The 24,916-nt window shown below is 32.8% G+C and overlaps 2 long non-coding RNA genes across 3 annotated transcripts; both read left to right on the top strand.

Annotated features, from left to right (window-relative positions):
• Nucleotides 1-5,911: 5,911 nt before the first annotated feature.
• Nucleotides 5,912-20,940, top strand: LOC134715568 (uncharacterized). 2 transcript variants are annotated; one of them, XR_010106751.1, is made up of 7 exons: nt 5,912-6,020; nt 10,947-11,029; nt 13,978-14,004; nt 18,638-18,714; nt 19,200-19,325; nt 19,782-19,854; nt 20,393-20,940. It is a non-coding gene; the product is annotated as an uncharacterized LOC134715568 (long non-coding RNA). The 2 variants fall into 2 exon arrangements; XR_010106752.1 differs by having other exon boundaries at nt 18,616-18,714.
• A 1,200-nt stretch (nt 20,941-22,140) lies between these two features.
• On the top strand, nt 22,141-24,392 carry LOC134715566 (uncharacterized). The gene is made up of 4 exons (XR_010106749.1): nt 22,141-22,217; nt 22,771-22,969; nt 23,331-23,399; nt 24,321-24,392. It is a non-coding gene; the product is annotated as an uncharacterized LOC134715566 (long non-coding RNA).
• The last annotated feature ends 524 nt before the right edge of the window (nt 24,393-24,916 follow it).

Here is a 24,916-nt window from a genome sequence, read left to right as displayed (position 1 = left end):
GCATGGAAGACCCATTTCTACTCAAAATTAGAATTTTGCTAATAACTTTGTATTCTTAAACTTTAAAAAATTAATTGAGAATTGAAAAATAATGCATTTATCTCTTTTATTTTTTGAAGTATTACTGAATTAGGTCTATTAAAATAGATGGACAGTTTTATAGAAAGCACATAAAATTGACAAAGTATATATTATTAAAATATCAAGTCTCAAACTATGAATGCAAAGATTTGTTTTTTTAAATTGATTGTTGTTGATTCGTGAACTTTTAAATTTTTCATATGAAATAATAGTTAGGTCATCTTCTTCATTTCTACGTTACACAATATTAAAAGTTGTTTTCTTGATGAAAAAATATGACATAATGTCAAATAAGCATAACGTCATCATGCAGTAAGCCGTAAAATGTTCATTTTTTGACAACCTCCAAAAAATGTTTGGGGTTTGTATAATACTATGATGTTATTGTTGTCTGTGTCGTAGTCTGCATCGTCGTCTGCGTAACCGTCTGAAGACACATTTGGTTTCCGTACAATAACTCTAGTTTTAAGTTCTCTATGATATTTAAACACAAGGTTTATACTATTTGGAATTTTGGGTCCTCAGTGCTCATCAACTTTGTACTTGTTTGGCTTTATAACTATTTTGATCTGAGCATCACTGATGAGTCTTATGTAGAAAAAAGGCGGGTCTGGTGTATTAAATTATAATCATAGTACCTTTGATAACTATTATAACCAAAATAAGGAAGGTTGGGAATGATTTTGGGGGTTATGGTCAAAACAGTTTAGGAATTAGGGGCCAAAAAAGGGGCCCAAATAAGCATGTTTCTAGTTTCCAGACAAGAATTAGTGGAACGTTGTATGGATCTCTCTGAAATTATAATTTATACCACAAGTCTTCATACCATAAAGGGATAGAAAGGACTGTTCTTGATGGCTCAAACTGTTTCGGAATTAAGAGTTAATTGAAAAAAGGGGGATAAAAAAAACCAGTTATTCTGTGTGAGAAACCTGTTATATGTCAAATATTTAATTACAATCAGAATTCAGACCTGTATCAAAACTATCAAATGTGAATATTGTGTCCAATTATGCCCAAACAGTGAAACTGTTCAAGGTTGGACCTCAGCGGTTGTATCCAGCAGTCCTTTAATAGCAATTTATTTTATGTTATTTGACTAGCAACTAGATTGGTTGATACATCAAAAACAAAGTGGAGGACCCTATGATTTTTGTCGAGTCAGGGATTTTTATCTCAGAAAGCTAGACATAGGGATAGTGATCCAGTGGCTACAGCGGTGGTAGCAGTGACAGTGTTAGCTTACATCTTTTTGTAAACCCTATCTACTTTTCCATAGATTCACCTGCAAGTTACCTGTGCATATAAACTTTTGCAAGTTCTTTTGTCCCATCTAACAAATACAATAGCTATTGTTCTCTGTATAGTTTATTCAATGGGACCTTTAAATATTTTCTATGAGAAATCTATCACTCATTGATAAATTTACCTGAACAAAAAATTGAACTGTCAATGATTAAAATACATGTGCAAATAAGAATCACAGAACTGTATGTGATGTTGTATTTATTCAATATCAATAATACATTTTCTTTTTTTTAATATAAACACTGATATATAGATTAAACATTAATTTCTGATCAAATTTTGAATTTTTACCTAATAAAACTGCTTTTTTAGTGTGTTTAGAAATAAAAATTTGAAAGTGATAATGTTTATATTAAAATCTTCATAAATGTATTCTTTATAACTGATCAACCACAAAAAAATATGCATATTATTTGAAACAGTAGTAAAAAAAAAATTCCAGAAATAAAACTTTTATAATTGAGTTTATATTGAACAGATTGAAAATATGTTATTGACAATGAATAAATACAGTATCACATGCAGTTTATGTGAGTTTATATATGTATTTCAATAAAAAAAAGTGAATATTTTTTTGGTTAGGTAAATTAACCAATGAGTGATAGATTTCTCCTAGAAAAAAGTAAAATCACAAAAATACTGAACTTAGAGGAAAATCAATTCGGAAAGTCCATATTAATCACATGGCAAAATCAAGTAATAAAAGGCATCAAAAACGAATGGACAAGAACTGTCATATTCCTGACTTGGTACAGGCATTTTCAAATGTAGAAAATGGTGGATTAAACCTGGTTCTATGGCACTAACCCTCTCATTTCATTTCAGAAGAAATTTATAGGCCCCAATTGAATAAACTACACAGAGAATAATAACTTTTGTATTGACTCAATGGTACAGATAAACTTGCAAAAGTTTAAATACCTCTGTGATAAACTTTCATTTGGTTTGCATTATAAGCTTCATATTTTAGAAGGCGGAAGACCTGAATGCTTCAAACTTTGTATATGGATGCCTCATGTTACAAAGTTTTTGTCAGTCACATGTCCAATGTCCTTGACCTCATTTTCATGTTTCAGTGACTACTTGAAAAAAAGTTAAGATTTTTTGTAATGTTAAATTCTCTCTTATTATAAGGATAACTATATTTGGTATGTGCTAACCTTGAAAGGTCCTCACGCCTGTCAGACAGTTTTCAATTGTCCTCGACCTCATTTCATGGATCAGTGAACAAGGTTACATTTTGGTAGTCAAGTTCATATCTCAGCTACTAAAAGCAATAAGTCTAGTATATTCATTGTATGGGAGAACTTTATTTGAAACTGTTATATAGTCGTCTTAAAAAAATGAATATTGGTAGCAGCATTGCTTATTGGGGCATGGTAGAGGGTTTTCAAGTTTTGAAAGAGGGTCATGAAAGTTTGGTAGTTGAATTCGACCTAAACGGTTTTTTTTTTTATTAATGTAAAAAAAAATGCCGCCAATTAGATGGTTACCTTATGCTGCTCACATTCAGTGTATTGCATAATATATATATAGTATTGGTGGTGTCACGGAATATAAGTTCCTTCATAATATAAGTTCCAAAAGGAATAAATTTTCTTGAATATTATTTCCACAGGAATAAATTTTCTTGAATAGTATTTCCACAGGAATAAATGTTACAGTATATGTTCCTAACGGAATAAATGGATTGAAATATTTGTTCCAATAGGAATAGGCAGTGGCGGATCCAGAGGGGCCATAGAAAATTTTGTAAAATGATTGATCAGACTTGACTTCGTGAACTTTGACATTTCCCGTGTTTTTAATTTCTATGCGACAATTCTTTTAAAGATATTTTTCGCTGGTATTTTACTGATTTTCAAAGTCATGTGATTCGTGGCGGTGGAGTTGACCAGTGCGTCGAAAAAAACGTCACTCAGTCATTTTGAAATTCAAATTACAGTAACACATGGCTAAGGCTGAGGATGACAATCATGACACCTTCAAAGCGACACAGGATTGAACGAGAGCGTATTGACTTCTATTTCACTATTCCACTTAACAGATTGTAATACCGTCTATAGACTATTACACTATCATGAAAAAAAAGTTCCACAGCATAATTATTTCCCTACGAAAACATGTTTAACCCAAAACACCCCACCCTATTTTAAAATTACAGCTGAATAATGATTCCCAGTCAGTATTTATAAGCTCGAGATAGATTTAAAGTCTAAGGTACGAACCATTTGATTTGAGGAGACAGTCTGGGATATTTGAGAGAGAAAAAAATTGACTGATATTTGCCTTTAACAAAAATTCTGGCCGTATCTAGATTTAAAACAATAACCTTGTCCACGTTTTTGCTATTGAAACGAAAATCCAACAGAATTATTGAACATGAAGAACAAAAACGGGCGTATTTTTTTTGTGGCCGGGGTTTGTATGTCTAACCGGAATGTCTGGTTCGCCTAACTGCTATATTGAATACTTTATTCAAGACCTAACTGCAACCTGCCTGCTGGGTGTGGCCTTTATGTCTACATATTCTACCATCATTCATAAATTCGTTGTCATTTCAGACCCATTGGTAGCCTTTGGTTGATTAAGAACCCCTCACTTCCATTATTGATTAATTTTGTTCGGCGAAACCTACAGTATCAAACAAACATTTGAATAAAAAATTCTTGTTTTGTCTTTTTAACTCGTTTTCGTCGTATCGAAATATTTATCGAATAGCCCGGCGTATATCTGGTTTACAACAAGAAATCTGCGATAATTTTCATGTCTATTTTTACTGAAAATCCCCACATCAAATTTATTAGCACATAGCTTTAAATCCGTACTATCATTTTATGATAAACAATTGATATAGGAGCTTCGAATACAGCATCGCAAAACAGTTTGCAATTACTAAAAAATATACATCTCCAACGACGGGAATCGTTTAAAAAGTGCATTTTACACTTATTTTATGTTTTTTAGGCCCAAAAAAGGTCTCAAAAATTTTTCTTTAAAAACTTCGTCCCTTTTCCAAAATCCTGAATCCGCCCCTGATAGGTATAATGGGTCTGTGTATAACAAAAATTCCAGTTCTGTTAGGCGGAACACCTATACGTTGGTAGTGGGTTGAATGCACATTTTAAAAAATTGATAGATTATGTTTTCATCGTATGTTAATTTACCACATTCCGTCCAGTAAGGAATTAGTATGATAAAAGTAAAAACACAAAAAAATACTAAACTAAAATACCACAACCTCATAAGTCGAAAACAGACAGACAGTGAAAATGGTGAAAGAACGTAGTGAAATATTGTAAACCTTTAAACGTGCCGCAGTTAACAACATTGATAAAGCTATTTGTAGAAACTGGTGTATCTCCTGATAGACTAAAGCAGGCTCATGTAACAGCACTGGAAAAAAAAGAAAAAAAAAAACCAACAACAACCAACTTGACAAAGCCAATAAAAAGCCTGTCAGCCAGTTCTTCCATTTTTTTCTAAAATTTATGAAAAGGTGTTTGAAATTCAACTTGGTATTTATTTTGGAAAATATTTTTTATCCCGCTTACCTGTGTGCTTTTAGACTTGGCCACTGATGTTAGACCACACTGTGACAACTGCGAGAATTAAGGTATTAGCGTGTAGCGTTAGATAACAACTAGTATATAGCTGCTATTCTAGGGGACCTTTCGAAGGTCTTTGAATGTCTACCACATGAAATTCTGCTTGATAAATCATCACCATATATATGGTGTCTTTTTTCATTCTATTTCACATCTTAAATAGTATTTCACAAACAGGAAACAACAAATAAAAATAATAGTATTCCAACTGTTAGGCTTACATTCATAAAGGGGTTCCCCAGAGTTCTATCCTTTGGCAATTCTGTAACAATAAAAATTCCAAAAATAAAAAGTGCAAGAAAGAGCACAAAGGTTTGTGTACGAAGACCGTTCAAGCTCATATCAACAGTTGCTTGAAAAGGTTAAGAAGCATTCACTGCAGATTAACAAACAAATATCAATGGAAATGGGAACTTTTAATATAGTTAATGAATTAGTAAATGTACCTGTCTGTTTACATGATCTATTAAATATAAAATATTGTAATTTAAATATTCTTTCAGATATGATAATATACTGGATATAACACATGTAAAAACTACACAGTTTGGTAAGAAAAGTTTTAAGCAGCTATTACTCTGTGGAACAGGGAACAGCCTACCTGACCATTTCAGGACTAAAAACAGGTTTTCTCAATTTAAGAGCCTTACAATACAGTCTTGGAATGGTTAGAAAACTAATCGATACTGATTGGAAAAAATATCCTTATTTTCTAATTGTCTTAAAATTTGCACCTAAAATCAAAAAAAAAAAGAAGTTGGCGTATCTTTTTGATACGGCTTTAGAAAGGTTGAACTTGTGTTTTTAACTTGAACAGATTTCACAATACTGTATTTAGGCTTCATGGTTCATTAGACAAAATACCTCACGGCTATTTATTGGGCACTATGATTTGGCTGGTTAGTTCTATTGTTCTAATTTGTGAACACTTTATCATGGAATTCATTTTGAATTATTAGTTACACGAAACAGGCTGTTCACTTAGGATAAACATCACTTTGGTTGGAAAGTCTCTTGCATAAGGTAGATTTTATTCTTTCTTTAATGATAACATGTTTTAAACAAATTAATGGAAAAGTAATAGAAGTGCATGTTGCACAAACTGAATGTCAAGTTTATTTTGGTGGCTGTCTAAAACAAAAAGACAATTCAGAAAGGAGATTTAACATTCAAATTTCATAATTCAGTATAAATCTGCTTTTAATATGTTACACTACTATATTTTTCCTGGCGGGTCTACTCGACCCGCACGGCATGCATGTTTTTTTTTTTTTTTTATTAAATCGATTTGAAATAACATTCGATAGACGATAGAGCAGTGGAGATATAAACGAATGAACCTGTTACAGTATTTAACCATAGCTTTAACAATATTGAAATATAAAGGAAGTCTGCCCAATTCTGATAAAACAGCTATATTTGTGTTGCCTTTGAGTAGACACCAAGAATATATTTACAGAATCTTAAATGCTGTTTTTCTGCTTGACATTTATCATAAATTTGATGAAAGGTTAACAAGCCTTTTCTAAATATATATATTAATCATTTCATGTTGGGAACAACCACTCAAATAAAGGATAACCTCTCAATATAATGACTATCTCCCTAGTATGAGGGGTACACTTCAAGTGATATAAAAAAAAAATTGTTTGTAAAAACCACATAGTACAAATGAGCACATATTATATATTTTCCTTTCTTTGGAAAAAATTGGTTGGTTAACTTAAACAGGTTGGGGACAGCCTGCCAAATGGGGAACCATTCCCCAAATGAGAAATATCCCTCATTTGAGTAATCAATTCATAGTGCTTAAAACTAAATTTTCCATGGGTCTTTTTAGTTAAATTGGCACAAATTTATAGAAAATAGAACAACTTCTTCCAAAGAACTATATTTTTATTATTGGTTTTAAAAAAGTTGGAAGCCTTGAAAATAGTCAATTCCAAGTTTGCATAGGCCTGTATCTTCTCAGTGAATCAACTGAAACTACTGGGTTATATTCAACTAAACTTGGCCAAAATCATCATTGGGGTATCTAGTAAGAAAAATGTGTCTTAAGAACCAGCCAATCAATCAAGATGGCCACCATGGCTAAAAAAAGAACATAGGGGTAAAATGTAGATTTTGGCTTATAACTTTGAAACCAAAGCATTTAGAGCAATCTGATAGGGATAAAATTGTTTATCAGGTGAAGATCTATCTGCCCTGAAATTTTCAGATGAATCGGACAATCCGTTGTTGGGTTGCTGCCCCTGAATTGTTTATTTTAAGGAAATTTTGCCGTTTTTGGTTATCTTGAATATTATTATAGATAAAGATAAACTGTAAACAGCAATAATGTTCAACAAAGTAAGATCTTCAAATAAGTCAACTTGACCAATATGGTCAGTTGACCCATTTAGGAGTTATTGCCCTTTATAGTCATTTTTTACCAATATTTTGTAAATTATTGTAATCTTTTACAAAAATCTTCTCCTCTGAAACTACTTGGTCAAATTTAACCCAATTTACCCACAATCATTATTAGGGTATCTAATTTAACAAATGTGTGTGGTGACCCAGCCAACCATCAAGATGGCCACAATGGCTAAAAATAGAACATAGAGATAAATGTAGATTTTGGCTTATAACTCTGAAACCAAAGCATTTAGAGCAAATCTGTTAAGCTTTTTATCAAGTTAGTATCTATCTGCCTATAAATTTTCAGATGAATTGGACAACCAGTTTTTGAGTTGCTGCCCCTGAATTGGTAATTTTAAGGAAATTTTGCTGTTTTTGGTTATTATCTTGAATACTATGATAGATTGAGATAAACTGTAATAAAAATGTTCAGCAAAGTAAGATCTAATAATAAGTCAACATGACCAAAATGGTCAGTTGATCCCTTTTAGGAGTTATTGCCCTTTATAGTCAATTTCTAACAATTTCATTAATTCGGTAAATTTTTGTGAATTTTTACTAAATATTTTCAACTGTATCTAAAGAGCCAAGTCTATATAGATAGAAAAATTGTAAGTAGCAAGAATGTTCAGTATAGTAAGATATACAAACACATCACCAAACCCCAATTTTGTCATGAACCCATCTGTGTCCTTTGTCTAATATACATAGACCTATCTGGGGCATTCCGTATATGCATTTGTGTAGGTCCTGCCAAAAAAATGAATGATACAACAAAATCATATTTTATTGTCACTATGGAAATGTGCTACGTGCACAATATGTGAGGTAAGCTAAGAATTATTTTGAATTAATTAACTTGCCTGTCATATTAATTGTTTTTTTCCCATATGCAAGCAAGCTGTAGTTATGAAATTATAAATTTAGCCTAATGAAAAGAAACAAATTGCTAAAATGTCAAGGCACAGGTCATCAACTTTTTAGGAGATAAGTTTATTTTACATGTATGACATCACGAGAGAAAGTTTAAACATTTTCCTTGTTAAATTTGGTGCAATGAAAGACCAAGAGTATTTCATCTTTTACCTCACCTAATCCACATTGGAAAATAAAAAAAAGATTGAAATTTTGGCATGAAAATTTCAAAGAATTAAGTCTATCAATAAACCAATAAATTAAAAATCCTTACCTTACTTAAAACTCAAATTATTTTACATTTTACAAATAGGTTTCATTTTACCTTGACCTCATTTTCACAGTTCATTGCTAATTTTGTTAAGTTTTTGTGTTTTGGTCTGTTTTTCTTTAATTATAAGCAGTAGGTCAATTAGGAGATAACTGTATTGTATTTTAAGCTTGGCCTTGTAAAAGTAGATTTTACTGTCACAAATTTAGTTTAACTAGCGATGCGGAGTGGAGATAGGTAAACGGTTATTTGCGACAATAAAATAAAGTTTTATGAAGGCCAAGCTTAAAATACAATACAGTTATGTCCATTCTAATGCCACATTTTAAAATAAATTTCATTTTATAAATATTTGGGCTTTAAAATGCTATAAATGAAAGTCCGTGAAAACGTTGCATCGTTATTGGCATATAAACAATGTGATGTCATATGTATACTCTGGATGCCAAACATGCATACTAAAAGTATTTTTACTTTTCATACGCTTCAGAATGGTTTCAATATAGACAAAGAGAAGATTTTTGAGGCTCAGAATGTGACTTGTTTATTTTTTGAGAAATTGCATACCCCAAAAATATCGGAATTCAAAATGGTGGCTTTCTTGGAGATACGGACTGGTAGAACGTGGAATCTAACCCCTCAAAATTTTTGTCAACGTCCAATGAAAATTATTGTTACCAACTAATTGCATTAGAATGATATTTGTTGTATGGAAGATGCCTGCCTGGCATGGTTCATCTGACCTTGATCTCATTTTCATGGTTCATTGCTCATTGTAAGTGTTTGTGGTTTAAAGTTTATGTGACAGTTGTTATATAGCTTTATATTTAGGACTATCAACAAATATCAATGATTAGTAAAAAAGGAAGAATTGTTAATTGTACATATCTGTCTGGCATGATTCATCTGACCTTGACCTCATGTTCATGGTTCATTGGTCAAGGTTTAGTTTTTGTGGTTTAAAGTTTATGTGACAGTTGTTATATAGCTTTATATTTAGGACTATCAACAAATATCAATAATTAGTAAAAAAGGCAAGACATTTCAGCGTGTGCTTTCTTGTTTTTATAAATTTATAACATTGAGGACTTCTGGAACTTTAAAAAGCGTCCAACGTATCATGCTTTCGTGGCAGTCAGCTCTTAATTCATTCCTGCCAACTTTTCAAAATGCCTATGGGGTTTTGCATACAAGATGACTGTCATAGTCGTAAAAAAACCTTCAAGGGAGCCTTTAAAAACATTTTAATGTTATTTTTTAGCTTCTCCACACAGGCACTTGTCACAGATTTTTTTTACTACATACCTGTGTTATATTAAGGTATGTAGGGGAAAAAAATTCTGAGACAAATGCCTGTGCTTCTTCATACATTTATAAGCCTGAATCATTGTAAAATTTCAATTTGGGAGCCTCCATGGAGGAAATCTCCCACAAATAGTGATAGTTGGCAGGTAATTTATAATTATCTAACCATTGACACTTAATTTGGAAATCTTTTTTCTAATTTAGTCTAACTGAATGAAAGAAAAGTTTCTGATTGTCAATTTGGATATCTTCATATTACTTTGATATAACTTTGATATAACTATTTATCATATACTTAGCATTAATATGATAGCTTTTGCATATGTGTAACGAACGGAAGTACACAAGCCATAATTTCCCACCCAGGCTGATAACCCATATCAGCCCGGTCTGATAACCCATATCAGTGGCGTCTCGTGCAAAAACCCATAACAGAGCTTCTCGTGCAAGTTACTTCCGGTGTTACCGGTATCGGTTGTTTATTTTTCCATTGTGACGTCAGATATTGATGACGACGTCAAAATTTACGGGAACTTTTGTGGGGATAGTTTAGTCACTAGCTAACAAACGACATTGGCAATTATGAATCATTTTATAGTACAACAAACATGGAGTAATAATGATCATGAAACTCTTCCAAATATTCAATGTTTCAAAATGCCTCTATAGGAAATGTTACCATACAATGTACATATATATGGAGGTAGTGATGCTGTTGGTTGACAATTATAGTATATTGGATTTATAACTTAACTTCTTTATAAAGTTTTTGACTGTTTTAGTTGTTGCATTTTTTATTTTTTTTTGCCTTACATAAAACTATTGTCGGAAGTATATGATAAAGCGATTAATACATGGCCTTTTCCATATCAGCCTGGGTATCATCCCTCGACCCATATCAGCGCCTCGACTCCGTCTCGGGCTGATATGGGGGTCTCGGGATGATACCCAGGCTGATATGGAAAAGGCCATGTATTAATCTCTATATAATATATATTAATTTCAATTTACTAACTGTTGTCTCATAAATATAAGAATTCTTTTATTTTGTATTACAGATGGATGAGCCCAGATGAAAGTTCAGTCCTAGACCTGAAGGAAGACGGTTTCATTTTAGTTGCCAGATAATGATGATGTTCCGGTAAGCTCATTACAATTGTATTTGAAACTATGTCAAAATTTGTTAGATAATAAAAATTAGTTCTCAAATTAGTTGGAGAAACAGCTTGAAAATTAGTTTTCAAACTAGTTGGAGAAACAGCTTGAAAAATCATTACAAATTAGTCCAAAATTTCTTTTTCAAATTTATACTCGAAGAAATATATTTTATAATTTATATAAAATATATAAAATATATACAGTAGTACAATTCTATATAGTTACTTAATGTCTATAATATATATTTTCTAATAACTTGAAATCTCAGTTAAAAATATTAACATTTTACTACTCATTTTACCCCCGCTTTGGAAAAGGGGGGGGGGGGAATAATGTTTTACCTGTGTCTGTCGATCCAGCCATCAGTTCATCAGTCTGTCCATCCCAATGAATATTTTTTCGTCACCTTTTTCTCAATACAAGGATTTCTGAAATTTGGTTTCGGGTTGATATATATATATCAGCTATGCCAAGTGATGCGTTTTCAGATTCATCACTAAGCAACTTCCTGTTTACCGAACACATGTATCATTTTACACCTGATAGCCAAGTTGAAAATTTTCACTTCTTTTTAACTACAATACAAGAATTTCTGAAATTTGGTTTTAGGGTTTATACAAGTCAGCTTGCAACATACTCAACTGGGATAGGATAGTGATCAGGTGGCTGTGGAGGTGGGGCATTTAATAGCTAACTTCTTAAAAGTTTTATATTTTAGTAGAGGGAAGACCTGGTTGCTTCATACTTTGTATATGGACCTCTCATGTTACAAAGTTTCCATCAGTCGCATGTCTAATGTCCTTGACCTCATTTTCATGGTTCAGTGACTACTTTTTTGTAATGTTAAATTCCCACATATTATAAGGAATGAGATAACTATATTTGGTTTGTGCGTACCTTGTAAGGTCCTCATGCCTGTCAGATAGTTTTCACTTGACCTTCACTTGACTTGGCAGGTGTCATCTTACCTTGACCTCAAACTTACATGGTTTATTGGTCACAGTTACGTTTTTGAGTTTGGTCTTTTTTTTCTAAAACTATATGCAATAGGTCAACTATATTTGGTGTATGGAAATATTGTTTGATTTTTATGTCAGTCACACAGGTTTTATTTGACCTTGACCTCATTTTCACAGTTCATTGCTCAGTGTTCAGTTTTTGTGTTTCGGTCTGTTTTTCTTAAACAATAAGTAATAGGTCAACTATATTTGTTGTATGGAAGAATTGTTAGCTGTATACATGCCTGCTTGGCATGTTTCATCTGACATTGACATTATTTTCATGGTTCGTTGGTCAATGTTTAGTTTTCTTGGTTATTATAAAAAAGATGTGGTATGATTGCCAATGAGACAACTATCCACAAAAGACCAAAATGACACAAACGTTAACAACTATAGGTCACCTTCAACAATGAGCAAAGCCCATACTTAAGTTTATGTAACAGTTGTAATAAAGCTTTATATTTAGGACTGTCAACATAATATCAATGATTAGTAAAGAAGGTAAGACACTGTGCACTCTTGTTGAAATTTTAATAACTTTCTTAAACTATCCTGGATTTCTACCAAACTTGGACAGATGCTTGTTTGTGATCATAAGATAGTATCCAGATGTAAATTTTGTTAAAAAAAATATCTTGTTTATCCACATTTTACTTATAAATGGACTGCCAGGAAACATTACATTCACTCTGTGGTAAAAGATTTTATACAAATGCAAAAATTTTTGCAGTCGTATACTGGTATCACTTCGTCATCGTCTATGTTGTCTGAAGATGGATGGTTTCTGAATAATAACTTTAGTATAAGAAAATAGAAATCAATGAAATGTTAACACAATGCTTATAACCACGAAAGGAAGGTTGGGATTGATTTCCAGGGCCTAAAACATACATTTATCTTGTTTCAGGACAAAAAGTTGTGTATAAGTATTTCAATTACTCTGAAACTGTACCATAATGTTCATATCATTTAAGTAGAAGATTGGGATTTATTTTAGGGTTCTGGAGCAAACGGTCAAGGAATTAAGGGCCAAAAACACGTTTTTGAAGTTCGTGACAATAACTTATGTTTAATTGTATGGGTCTCTCTGACATTGTACCACAAGGTTCCATATGATGAAGGAAAGGTTTGGTGTCAGTCTGGGTTTAATATCCCTGAACATGTAGGAATAAGAGACAAAAAAGGGCCAAAAAGAATAATTTTTCTAGTTTACAGACAATAACTTATGTGTAAGTGTATCAGGATCTCTCTGAAATTATACTACAAGGTTTCTTACTACAAAGGAAAGGCTGGAATTGAGGTTTGGGGTTCTTGCTCCAAGGATTTCAATAAGTGAGGGCCCAAAAAAAGGGTCCCAAATAAGCATTTTTGTAGTTTTCAGACATTACTTGTCTTTTTAAAAGTGTATAAATCGCTCTAAAATGATACCACAAGTTTCCATACTACAAAGGATGGTTATAGGCGGTATAAAATGAACAAATCATTAAGCAATTAGGGGTAAAAAAGGGGGCAAGGGTTTCTGGTTAAAGGACAATTTAGCCAATTTAAAAGCAATATAAGGGAGGTAATCCAATTCCAATAAAATTTTAAGAATACTATTAAAATTATCCTTACTTGTGGAAAGACATGCAATTGTTCTCTGAACTATTGGTTTTTAATTTTCTTTATATTTTTTTTTAGCCTGTAGGAAATATATAGTATAGGTTACTTCAAAGAATTGAAAATGATTTATGTTTATCTATTTCATTTTATATGTTTTCATGTTTTATATCTGTTTCATTTTATATGTTTTCATATGTATGCTGTTTTTTTATTTCAATTTTCTATAGGAGTATTTCTTTCTTCTGTTTTTAATTTATTTTCATTTTCTATAAGTTACTTCAAAGAATTGAAAGTGAGGTATGGTCATCTGTTTCATTTTATGTTTTAGGTGGCGGTCCAGGGATCAGAAAGTGAGGTAAGTTTTGATAGGATTGTGTGCATGTTTGTATGCCTTTTTGCCCTCGTTTCCTCTAGGTGGCGGTCCAGGGATCAGAAGTGCAGGTATGTTAAGATAAGATTGTGTGCTTGTTTGTATGCCTTTTTGTCCTCATTTCCTCTAGGTGGCATTCCAGGGATCAGATCTGAAGGTATGTTAGGATAAGATTGTGTGCATGTTTGTATGTCTTTTTGTCTAAGTTTCTTCTAGGTGGTGGTCCAAGGATTGGAAGTGGAGGTATGTTAAGATAAGATTGTGTTCATATTTGTATGCCTTTTTTGTCCAAGTTTCCTCTAGGTGGCAGTCCAAGAATTGGATGGGCAGGTATGTTAAGATAAGATTGTGTTCATATTTATATGCCTTTTTGTCCAAGTTTCCTTTAGGTGGCAGTCGAAGGATTGGATGGGCAGGTATGTTAAGATAAGATTGTGTTTATATTTGTATGCCTTTTTGTCCAAGTTTCTTCTAGGTGGCAGTCCAAGGATTGGAAGTGAAGGTATGTTAAGATAAGATTGTGTTCATATTTGTATGCCTTTTTGTCCAAGTTTCCTCCAGGTGGCAGTCCAAGGATTGGATGGGCAGGTATGTTAAGATAAGATTGTGTTCATATTTGTATGGCTTTTTGTCCAAGTTTCCTTTAGGTTACAGTCCAAGGATTGGAAGTAAAGGTATGTTAAGATAAGATTGTGTTCATATTTGTATGCCTTTTTGTCCAAGTTTCCTCTAGGTGGCAGTCCAAGGATTGGATGGGCAGGTATGTTAAGATAAGATTGTGTTCATATTTATATGCCTTTTTGTCCAAGTTTCCTTTAGGTGGCAGTCGAAGGATTGGATGGGCAGGTATGTTAAGATAAGATTGTGTTTATATTTGTATGCCTTTTTGTCCAAGTTTCTTCTAGGTGGCAGTCCAAGGATTGGAAGTGAAGGTATGTTAAGATAAGATTGTGTTCATATTTGTATGCCTTTTTGTCCAAGTTTCCTCTAGGTGGCAGTCCAAGGATTGGATGGGCAGGTATGTTAAGATAAGATTGTGTTCATATTTGTATGCCTTTTTGTCCAAGTTTCCTTTAGGTTACAGTCCAAGGATTGGAAGTAAAGGTATGTTAAGATAAGATTGTGTTCATATTTGTATGCCTTTTTGTCCAAGTTTCCTTTAGGTTAGAGTCCAAGGATTGGAAGTAAAGGTATGTTAAGATAAGATTGTGTGCATGTTTGAATGTCTTTTTGTCCTAGTTTCTTCTAGATGGCAGTCCAAGGATTGGAAGTGAAGGTATGTTAAGATAAGATTGTGTTCATATTTGTATGCCTTTTTGTCCAAGTTTCCTCTAGGTGGCAGTCCAAGGATTGGAAATGAAGGTATGTTAAGATAAGATTGTGTTCATATTTGTATGCCTTTTTGTCCAAGTTTCCTTTAGGTTGCAGTCCAAGGATTGGCAGTAAAGGTATGTTAAGTTAAGATTGTGTGCATGTTTGAATGTCTTTTTGTCCTAGTTTCTTCTAGGTGGCGGTCCAAGGATTGGAAGTGAAGGTATGTTAAGATAAGATTGTGTTCATATTTGTATGCCTTTTTGTCCAAGTTTCCTCTAGGTGGCAGTCCAAGGATTGGAAGTGAAGGTATGTTAAGATAAGATTGTGTTCATATTTGTATGCCTTTTTGTCCAAGTTTCCTCTAGGTGGCAGTCCAAGGATTGGAAGTGAAGGTATGTTAAGATAAGATTGTGTTCATATTTGTATGCCTTTTTGTCCAAGTTTCTTTTAGGTGGCAGTCCAAGGATTGGAAGTGAAGGTATGTTAAGATAAGATTGTGTTCATATTTGTATGCTTTTTTGTCCAAGTTTCCTCTAGGTGGCAGTCCAAGGATTGGAAATGAAGGTATGTTAAGATAAGATTGTGTTCATATTTGTATGCCTTTTTGTCCAAGTTTCCTTTAGGTTGCAGTCCAAGGATTGGAAGTAAAGGTATGTTAAGATAAGATTGTGTGCATGTTTGAATGTCTTTTTGTCCTAGTTTCTTCTAGGTGGCGGTCCAAGGATTGGAAGTGAAGGTATGTTAAGATAAGATTGTGTTCAAATTTGTATGCCTTTTTGTCCAAGTTTCCTCTAGGTGGCAGTCCAAGGATTGGAAGTGAAGGTATGTTAAGATAAGATTGTGTTCATATTTGTATGCCTTTTTGTCCAAGTTTCCTCTAGGTGGCAGTCCAAGGATCGGAAGTGAAGGTATGTTAAGATAAGATTGTGTTCATATTTGTATGCCTTTTTGTCCAAGTTTCCTTTAGGTTACAGTCCAAGGATTGGAAGTAAAGGTATGTTAAGATAAGATTGTGTGCATGTTTGAATGTCTTTTTGTCCTAGTTTCTTCTAGGTGGCGGTCCAAGGATTGGAAGTGAAGGTATGTTAAGTTAAGATTGTGTTCATATTTGTATGCCTTTTTGTCCATGTTTCCTCTAGGTGGCAGTCCAAGGATTGGAAGTAAAGGTATGTTAAGATAAGATTGTGTGCATGTTTGAATGTCTTTTTGTCCTAGTTTCTTCTAGGTGGCGATCCAAGGATTGGAAGTGAAGGTATGTTAAGATAAGATTGTGTTCATATTTGTATGCCTTTTTGTCCAAGTTTCCTCTAGGTGGCAATCCAAGGATTGGAAGTGAAGGTATGTTAAGATAAGATTGTGTTCATATTTGTATGCCTTTTTGTCCAAGTTTCCTCTAGGTGGCAGTCCAACGATTGAAAGTGAAGGTATGTTAAGATAAGATTGTGTTCATATTTGTATGCCTTTTTGTCCAAGTTTCCTTTAGGTTACAGTCCAAGGATTGGAAGTAAAGGTATGTTAAGATAAGATTGTGTTCATATTTGTATGCCTTTTTGTCCAAGTTTCCTTTAGGTTACAGTCCAAGGATTGGAAGTAAAGGTATGTTAAGATAAGATTGTGTGCATGTTTGAATGTCTTTTTGTCCTAGTTTCTTCTAGGTGGCGGTCCAAGGATTGGAAGTGAAGGTATGTTAAGATAAGATTGTGTTCATATTTGTATGCCTTTTTGTCCAAGTTTCCTCTAGGTGGCAATCCAAGGATTGGAAGTGAAGGTATGTTAAGATAAGATTGTGTTCATATTTGTATGCCTTTTTGTCCAAGTTTCCTCTAGGTGGCAGTCCAACGATTGAAAGTGAAGGTATGTTAAGATAAGATTGTGTTCATATTTGTATGCCTTTTTGTCCAAGTTTCCTTTAGGTTACAGTCCAAGGATTGGAAGTAAAGGTATGTTAAGATAAGATTGTGTTCATATTTGTATGCCTTTTTGTCCAAGTTTCCTTTAGGTTACAGTCCAATGATTGGAAGTAAAGGTATGTTAAGATAAGATTGTGTGCATGTTTGAATGTCTTTTTGTCCTAGTTTCTTCTAGGTGGCGGTCCAAGGATTGGAAGTGAAGGTATGTTAAGATAAGATTGTGTTCATATTTGTATGCCTTTTTGTCCAAGTTTCCTCTAGGTGGCAGTCCAAGGATTGGAAGTGAAGGTATGTTAAGATAAGATTGTGTTCATATTTGTATGCCTTTTTGTCCAAGTTTCTTTTAGGTGGCAGTCCAACGATTGAAAGTGAAGGTATGTTAAGATAAGATTGTGTTCATATTTGTATGCCTTTTTGTCCAAGTTTCCTTTAGGTTACAGTCCAAGGATTGGAAGTGAAGGTATGTTAAGATAAGATTGTGTTCATATTTGTATGCCTTTTTGTCTAAGTTTCCTCTAGGTGGCAGTCCAACGATTGGAAGTGAAGGTATGTTAAGATAAGATTGTGTTCATATTTGTATGCCTTTTTGTCCAAGTTTCCTTTAGGTTACAGTCCAAGGATGGGAAGTAAAGGTATGTTAAGATAAGATTGTGTTCATATTTGTATGCCTTTTTGTCCAAGTTTCCTTTAGGTTACAGTCCAAGGATTGGAAGTAAAGGTATGTTAAGATAAGATTGTGTGCATGTTTGAATGTCTTTTTGTCCAAGTTTCTTCTAGGTGGCGGTCCAAGGATTGGAAGTGAAGGTATGTTAAGATAAGATTGTGTTCATATTTGTATGCCTTTTTGTCCAAGTTTCCTCTAGGTGGCAGTCCAAGGATTGGAAGTGAAGGTATGTTAAGATAAGATTGTGTTCATATTTGTATGCCTTTTTGTCCAAGTTTCTTCTAGGTGGCAGTCAAAGAATTGGATGGGCAGGTATGTTAAGATAAGATTGTGTTCATATTTGTATGCCTTTTGTCCAAGTTTCCTCTAGGTGGCGTCAAAGAATCGGAAGTAAAGGTATGTTAAGATAAGAATGTGTGCATGATTGTATGCCTTTTTGTCCAAGTTTCCTCTAGGTGGCAGTCCAAGGATTGGAAATGAAGGTATGTTAAGATAAGATTGTGTTCATATTTGTATGCCTTTTTGTCCAAGTTTCCTTTAGGTGGTGTCAAAGAATCGGATTGACAGGTATGTTAAGATAAGAATGTGTGCATGATTGTATGCCTTTTTGTCCAAGTTTCCTCTAGGTGGCAGTCCAAGGATTGGATGGGCAGGTATGTATATATTTTTTTTTTTTAATTTACTAACAGTTGTTTCATAAATATTAAGATGTTTTAAGTTTGTATTACAGATGGATGAGTCCAGATGAAAGTACAGTCCTATTCCTTAAGGAATATGGTTTCAATACAGTTGGCAGATAATGAGGATGTAAGTATTTGGTCATTGCAATTGTGTTTAAAACTTCTTTTTAGGTAAAAAAAATCAGTATTTCCTTTGAACGACCACTTGAAATTTTATTACAAAATTGTTCTTAATTTCATGTTCAAATTTATTCTTATGAAATATGATTTAAAAAGAATTATTGTAATTGTTACAAATTAAAATAGACTGATCCTCCCAATTTAGGATTTGAAATAAAACATGCATCACATTTAAATTTCTGAGTTAATTATTACAACAAATAGACTTAATATTGACAATTTGGATATTCTTGTATTTATTTCCATTTTGATTGGGAAAATATGACTTTGTTCAGAATGTTTGTTCAAAATGTATACATCAGATTGTTTTGGTTAGCCACCCCATTCTGATAATTATCTGCATACATTAATTTCAGACTTAATGATGTTATCATTAAACAGTCTTCATAATACTGATTAAAAGTTAAAATTAAAATGGTTAATTAATTATAGGCAAAAAGAGCAGAGACACAGAAAACTACGCCATTCACACAGATGTTTCAGTTGAGATGGTAGATGAGTAGCAACTCCATGGAAGATGTTTACTTAGATCTTCAACCAAGTCCGAGGCTTTGCCATGTAAGCAATCGAGCACCAAGGATAGCAGCTAGAATGAAGATTAATTATTACATTGATCTTCCACCAAGACTGAGGCTTTGTCATGAAAGAAATAATGCAAGTATATTCAAGCCAATTAATTCTGTACATTATTAGGAAAAACGTGAAAGTATATAAGCATTATCTATAAAGCAACACAAATTGGTTATTTTGCACATTTACAACACACAAAAAAGATATGTATCAGTTTAGATGTTTTTCTGTTACACAAATAATATTTAATGCCATGAAAAGTCAATCCTGATAGAATTTTTACTTCAAGGGAGACTAGTACAATAAACTGCAAGAATGTTTCTTTCAGTGGGAGATAACTCACTATTATGCAATCTGAATACAGAATAGATTAATAAAAGTTTAGGCTGCAATTTAACAAATTTGTATAATATATAATTTGTGTCAATTTTAATTCCTTTTTAGGTAATTTATAAAACAGTGCCAATGTTTTCATGAAGGGGAGTAAGACTTGTGGTATAAGATATCTTAAATACAAGTACGTATATTATTCTTCTATTTAAAACAATTTGATAATCATAAAATAAGTTTACAGGGAAAAAACATGCACCAGGCTTAAAGTTGTAAGAGGTCAAATGGTGTTTTGTTGTTGACTATAAAGGTTCTAAAATTTTGACTTGTTCACACTAATGTCATTGTAAAGACTTGTGTGCAGGCTTTGGCTAAACCACCATATGAAGTATAACATAATTACAACTCTTCACCAAATAAGATACTGAAAATGGCTCCTTTGATACATGTCAGGTTATGAAGCTTGAAGGAATATATATAAAAAAAAGATGTGGAATGAGTGCCAATGAGACAACTGTCCACAAGAGACCAAAATGACACAGACATTAACAACTATAGGTCACCATACTGCCTTCAACAATGAGGAAAGCCTATACCGCATAGTCCGCTATAAAAGGCTCCAATATGACAATGTAAAACAATTCAAACGAGAAAACTAACTGTTTATTTATTTATTATATTGACCAACAGCAGTCTTATAAATATAACCTAATTTATAATTTTAGATTTTTTTCCAGTAGCAGGCCAGTCCCAAGTTTCAGTCCAGATGGCAGATGAGTAGCAACTCCATGGAAGATGTTTACTTAAATCTTCAACCAAGTCCGAGGCTTTGTCATGTAAGCAATCAAGCACCAAGGATAGCAGCTGGAATGAAGATTAATTATTACATTGATCTTCAAACAAGTCTGAGGCTTTGTCATGAAAGAAATAATGCAAGTATATTCAAGCCAAATAATTCTGTACATTATCAGGGAAAATGTGATAAAGTCTATAAGCATTATCTATAAGGCAGCATACATTTTGGTTGTTTTGCACATTTACAACACACAAAAAAGATTTTTATCAGTTTAGATGTTTTTTTGGGACACAAATAATATTTAATGCCATGAAAAGTCAATCCTGATTGAATTTTTACTTCAAGGGAGACTAGTACAATAAACTGCAAGAATGTTTCTTTCAGTGGGAGATAACTCACTATTATGCAATCTGAATACAGAATAGATTAATAAAAGTTTAGGCTGCAATTTAACAAATTTGTATAATATATAATTTGTGTCAATTTTAATTGCTTTTTAGGTAATTTATAAAACAGTGCCAATGTTTTCATGAAGGGGAGTAAGACTTGGGGTATAAGATATCTTAAATACAAGTACGTATGTTATTCCTCAATTTAAAAAAAAAAGATAATCATAAAATAAGTTTACAAAGAAAAAACATACACAAGGCTTAAGGTTGTAAGACATCAAATGGTGTTTTGTTGTTGACTAAAGGTTCTAAAATTTTGAATTGATCACACTGATATCATTGTAAAGACTTGTATGCAGGCTTTGGCTAAACCATGAAATGAAGAACCAACAAAATTACAATTGTTCACCAAATAAGACGCTGAAAATAGCTCCATTGATGCATGTCAGGTTATGAAGCTTGAAGGAATATATATAAAAAACAAGATGTGGTATGATTGCCAATGAGACAACTGTCCAGGAGACCAAAATGACAGACATTAACAACTATAGGTCACCATACTGCCTTCAACAATGAGCAAAACTCATACCGCATAGTCCGCTATAAAAGGCTCCTATATGAAGATGTAATACAATTCAAACTAGAAAACTAACTGTTTATATTTATTTATTATATTGACCAACAGCAGTCTTATGAATATAACCTAATTTATAATTTTAGATTTTTTTCCAGGAGGAGGCCAGTCCCAAGTTTCAGTCCAGATGGCAGATGAGTAACAACTCCATGGAAGATGTTTAGCTAAATCTTCAACCAAGTCCACAGCTTTGCCATGTAAGCAACCAAGCACCAAGGATAGCAGCTGGAATGAAGATTAATTATTACATTGATCTTCAAACAAGTCTGAGGCTTTGTCATGAAAGAAATAATGCAAGTATATTCAAGCCAAATAATTCTGTACATTATCAGGGAAAATGTGATAAAGTCTCTAAAGGATTATCTATAAGGCAACACACATTTTGGTTATTTTGCACATTTACAGCACACAAAAAAGATATTTATCAGTTTAGATGTTTTTCTGGTACACAAATAATATTTAAAGCCATGAAAAGTCAATCCTGATAGAATTTTAACTTCAAAGGAGACTAGTACAATAAACTGCAAGAATTTTTCTCTCAGTGGGAGATAACTCACTATTATGCAATCAGAATACAGAATAGATTAATAAAAGTTTAGGCTGCAATTTCACAAATTTGTATAATATATAATTTGTGTCAATTTTAATTGCTTTTTAGGTAATTTATAAAACAGTGCCAATGTTTTCATGAAGGGGAGTAAGACTTGTGGTATAATTTATCTTAAATACAAGTACGTACATTATTCCTCTATTTAAAAAAAAAAAATGATAATCAAAAAATAATTTTACAGGGAAAAAACATACACTTGGCTTAAAGTTGTAGGACGTCAAATGGTGTTTTGTTGTTGACTGAAGGTTCTAAAATTTTGAATTAATCACACTGATGTCATTGTAAAGACTTGTATGCAGGCTTTGGCTAAACCATGAAATGAAGATCCAACAAAATTACAATTGTTCACCAAATAAGAAGCTGAAAATAGCTCCATTGATGCATGTTAGGTTATGAAGCTTGAAGGAATATATATAAAAAACAAGATGTGGTACGATTGCCAATGAGACAACTGTCCAAGAGACCAAAATGACACAGACATTAACAACTATAGGCCACCATACTGCCTTCAACAATGAGCAAAGCCCATACGGCATAGTCCGCTATAAAAGGCTCCTATATGAAGATGTAATACAATTCAAACTAGAAAACTAACTGTTTATATTTATTTATTATATTGACCAACAGCAGTCTTATAAATATAGCCTAATTTATAATTTTATATTTTTTTCCAGTAGCAGGCCAGTCCCAAGTTTCAGTCCAGATAGCAGATGAGTAGCAACTCCATGGAAGATGTTTACTTAGATCTTCAACCAAGTCCGAGGCTTTGCCATGTAAGCAATCAAGCACCAAGGATAGCAGCTGGAATGAAGATTAATTATTACATTGATCTTCAAACAAGTCTGAGGCTTTGTCATGAAAGAAATAATGCAAGTATATTCAAGCCAAATAATTCTGTACATTATAAGGGAAAATGTGATAGTCTATAAGGATTATCTATAAGGCAGCACACATTTTTGTTATTTTGCACATTTACAACACACAAAAAAGATATGTATCAGTTTGATAAATGTTTTTCTGGTACACGAATAAAATTTAATGCCATAAAAAGTAAATCCTGATAGAATTTTTACTTCAAGGGAGACTAGTACAATAAACTGCAAGAATGTTTCTTTCAATGGGAGATAACTCACTATTATGCAATCAGAATACAGAATAGATTAATAAAAGTTTAGGCTGCAATTTAACAAATTTGTATAATATATAATTTGTGTCAATTTTAATTCCTTTTTAGGTTATAAAACAGTGCCAATGTTTTCATGAAGGGGAGTAAGACTTGTGGTATAAGATATCTTAAATACAAGTACGTATATAATTCCTCTATTTAAACAAATTTTATCATACTGCCAATAAAAAGAAACAAACAATCAGCTATCTCTGGGCTTGAAAACTTTTTGTCAGTAGTTTTAATGTTTGATTTATTAGTACCAGTAGTTGAAAATGTCAACTCAAACTAGATGGAGATCTTTGTCTGGTTTTATTGGTGTTTTGTAGATTAGTTAGTTTACAGGTCATATATTTACTTTCAAAATGTCACAAGTATTAGCCTTTAAAAAAAAACTAGTCGTCTCTTAGCTGATGAAAATGGAAAGTGTTCTCGTTTTGTAGTCTAGATTAATTCATTTAGAATATTGACCAACAAGTTTTATCACACACGCGAGGTCACACATTATTAAGTAGTATATATGGTTTGATGTTGTTGTTTCCAGAAGATTCAGCTATTTATATATAAAAGTTACCTGTGTACCAATATCATGAATATGTATGATTAATGACCAGACAAAATCTAATTGCTAAAATAGCGAGAACAAATCCGATACTCTACGGGATTGAAGGACATTTACTAGGTTTGGATTGTCCTAACCAATCAATAAACTTTGATTATTCACGTCTCGTAATATCTTCCAATCAGGTAGTAAGAAGCATTCACACACTGGCAGTCCATCATTCAATTCTTAACATCGTCTCCGAGGAGATGATAATTAACAAAAAATCTCCCCATAAGCTGTCAAGGCTGAAAGGCGTTCTTACTCTTTGAGGTTTCTGAGGTTGGAAAGTATGTTGTATTTGTTAGCATGGTTGGGATGTTGTCCCATTGATGTGTTATCTGCATCTTCTTTCACCTTGATATGTTATATATCACATATTTCTATATATTGTGCATAAGTATACCAACAGTGATTCCTTTTTACTATTTTGAATGAATAAGTGTTTTATTTTTCAGGTTAGCATTACAGCTTGTACTTACAGATTGATGTTGGAAATGGCTATTAAAGTTGACTTTTAAAAGTAAGAAAGAACTATTTTATAGATAAAATTATTCTATTTAAGGATCATGTAAATTCCCATGTGATTTTTACAATCTTTTTACAATTTAATATTTTCTGGAATGACCTGTCAAGTTTTTGGAAGGGAAATTTTTTTGGAAAAACTTTCTCTGCTTTAATTGTTATTCCCAGTTTGCTATTTTTTGCCCATTTCAGTTTCTTAAAATATGACAGAATATTGAAAAGTGCATTTCTTTTTCAGATAACAATACTGTGGTTGAAGAATATAATTATGTGATGAATTCTCCATACTCCTTAGAGATGTTTTGAAGGTTCTTAACATGTTGAAAGCTGGGGACTCTCACTTCACAAGACATCAGATTTAACATCCCCATTCTGACACTGGACATGGCTGCCAATTTGTACATGCTGCACTACCAAACAGAAGCCTTAATTACTTTTGCAAGGATTTTACTGCCAGTCTGAAGAAGACCAAGAGTGACCATATTTCCCTTTGGGGTCTTTCTAACTCTACTGAACAGTTTCCAATATA

The sequence above is a fragment of the Mytilus trossulus genome, chromosome 4 (assembly GCF_036588685.1).
Source record: "Mytilus trossulus isolate FHL-02 chromosome 4, PNRI_Mtr1.1.1.hap1, whole genome shotgun sequence".
Lineage (NCBI taxonomy): Eukaryota > Metazoa > Mollusca > Bivalvia > Mytilida > Mytilidae > Mytilus > Mytilus trossulus.
This window is presented reverse-complemented; position numbering and strand designations above follow the sequence as displayed.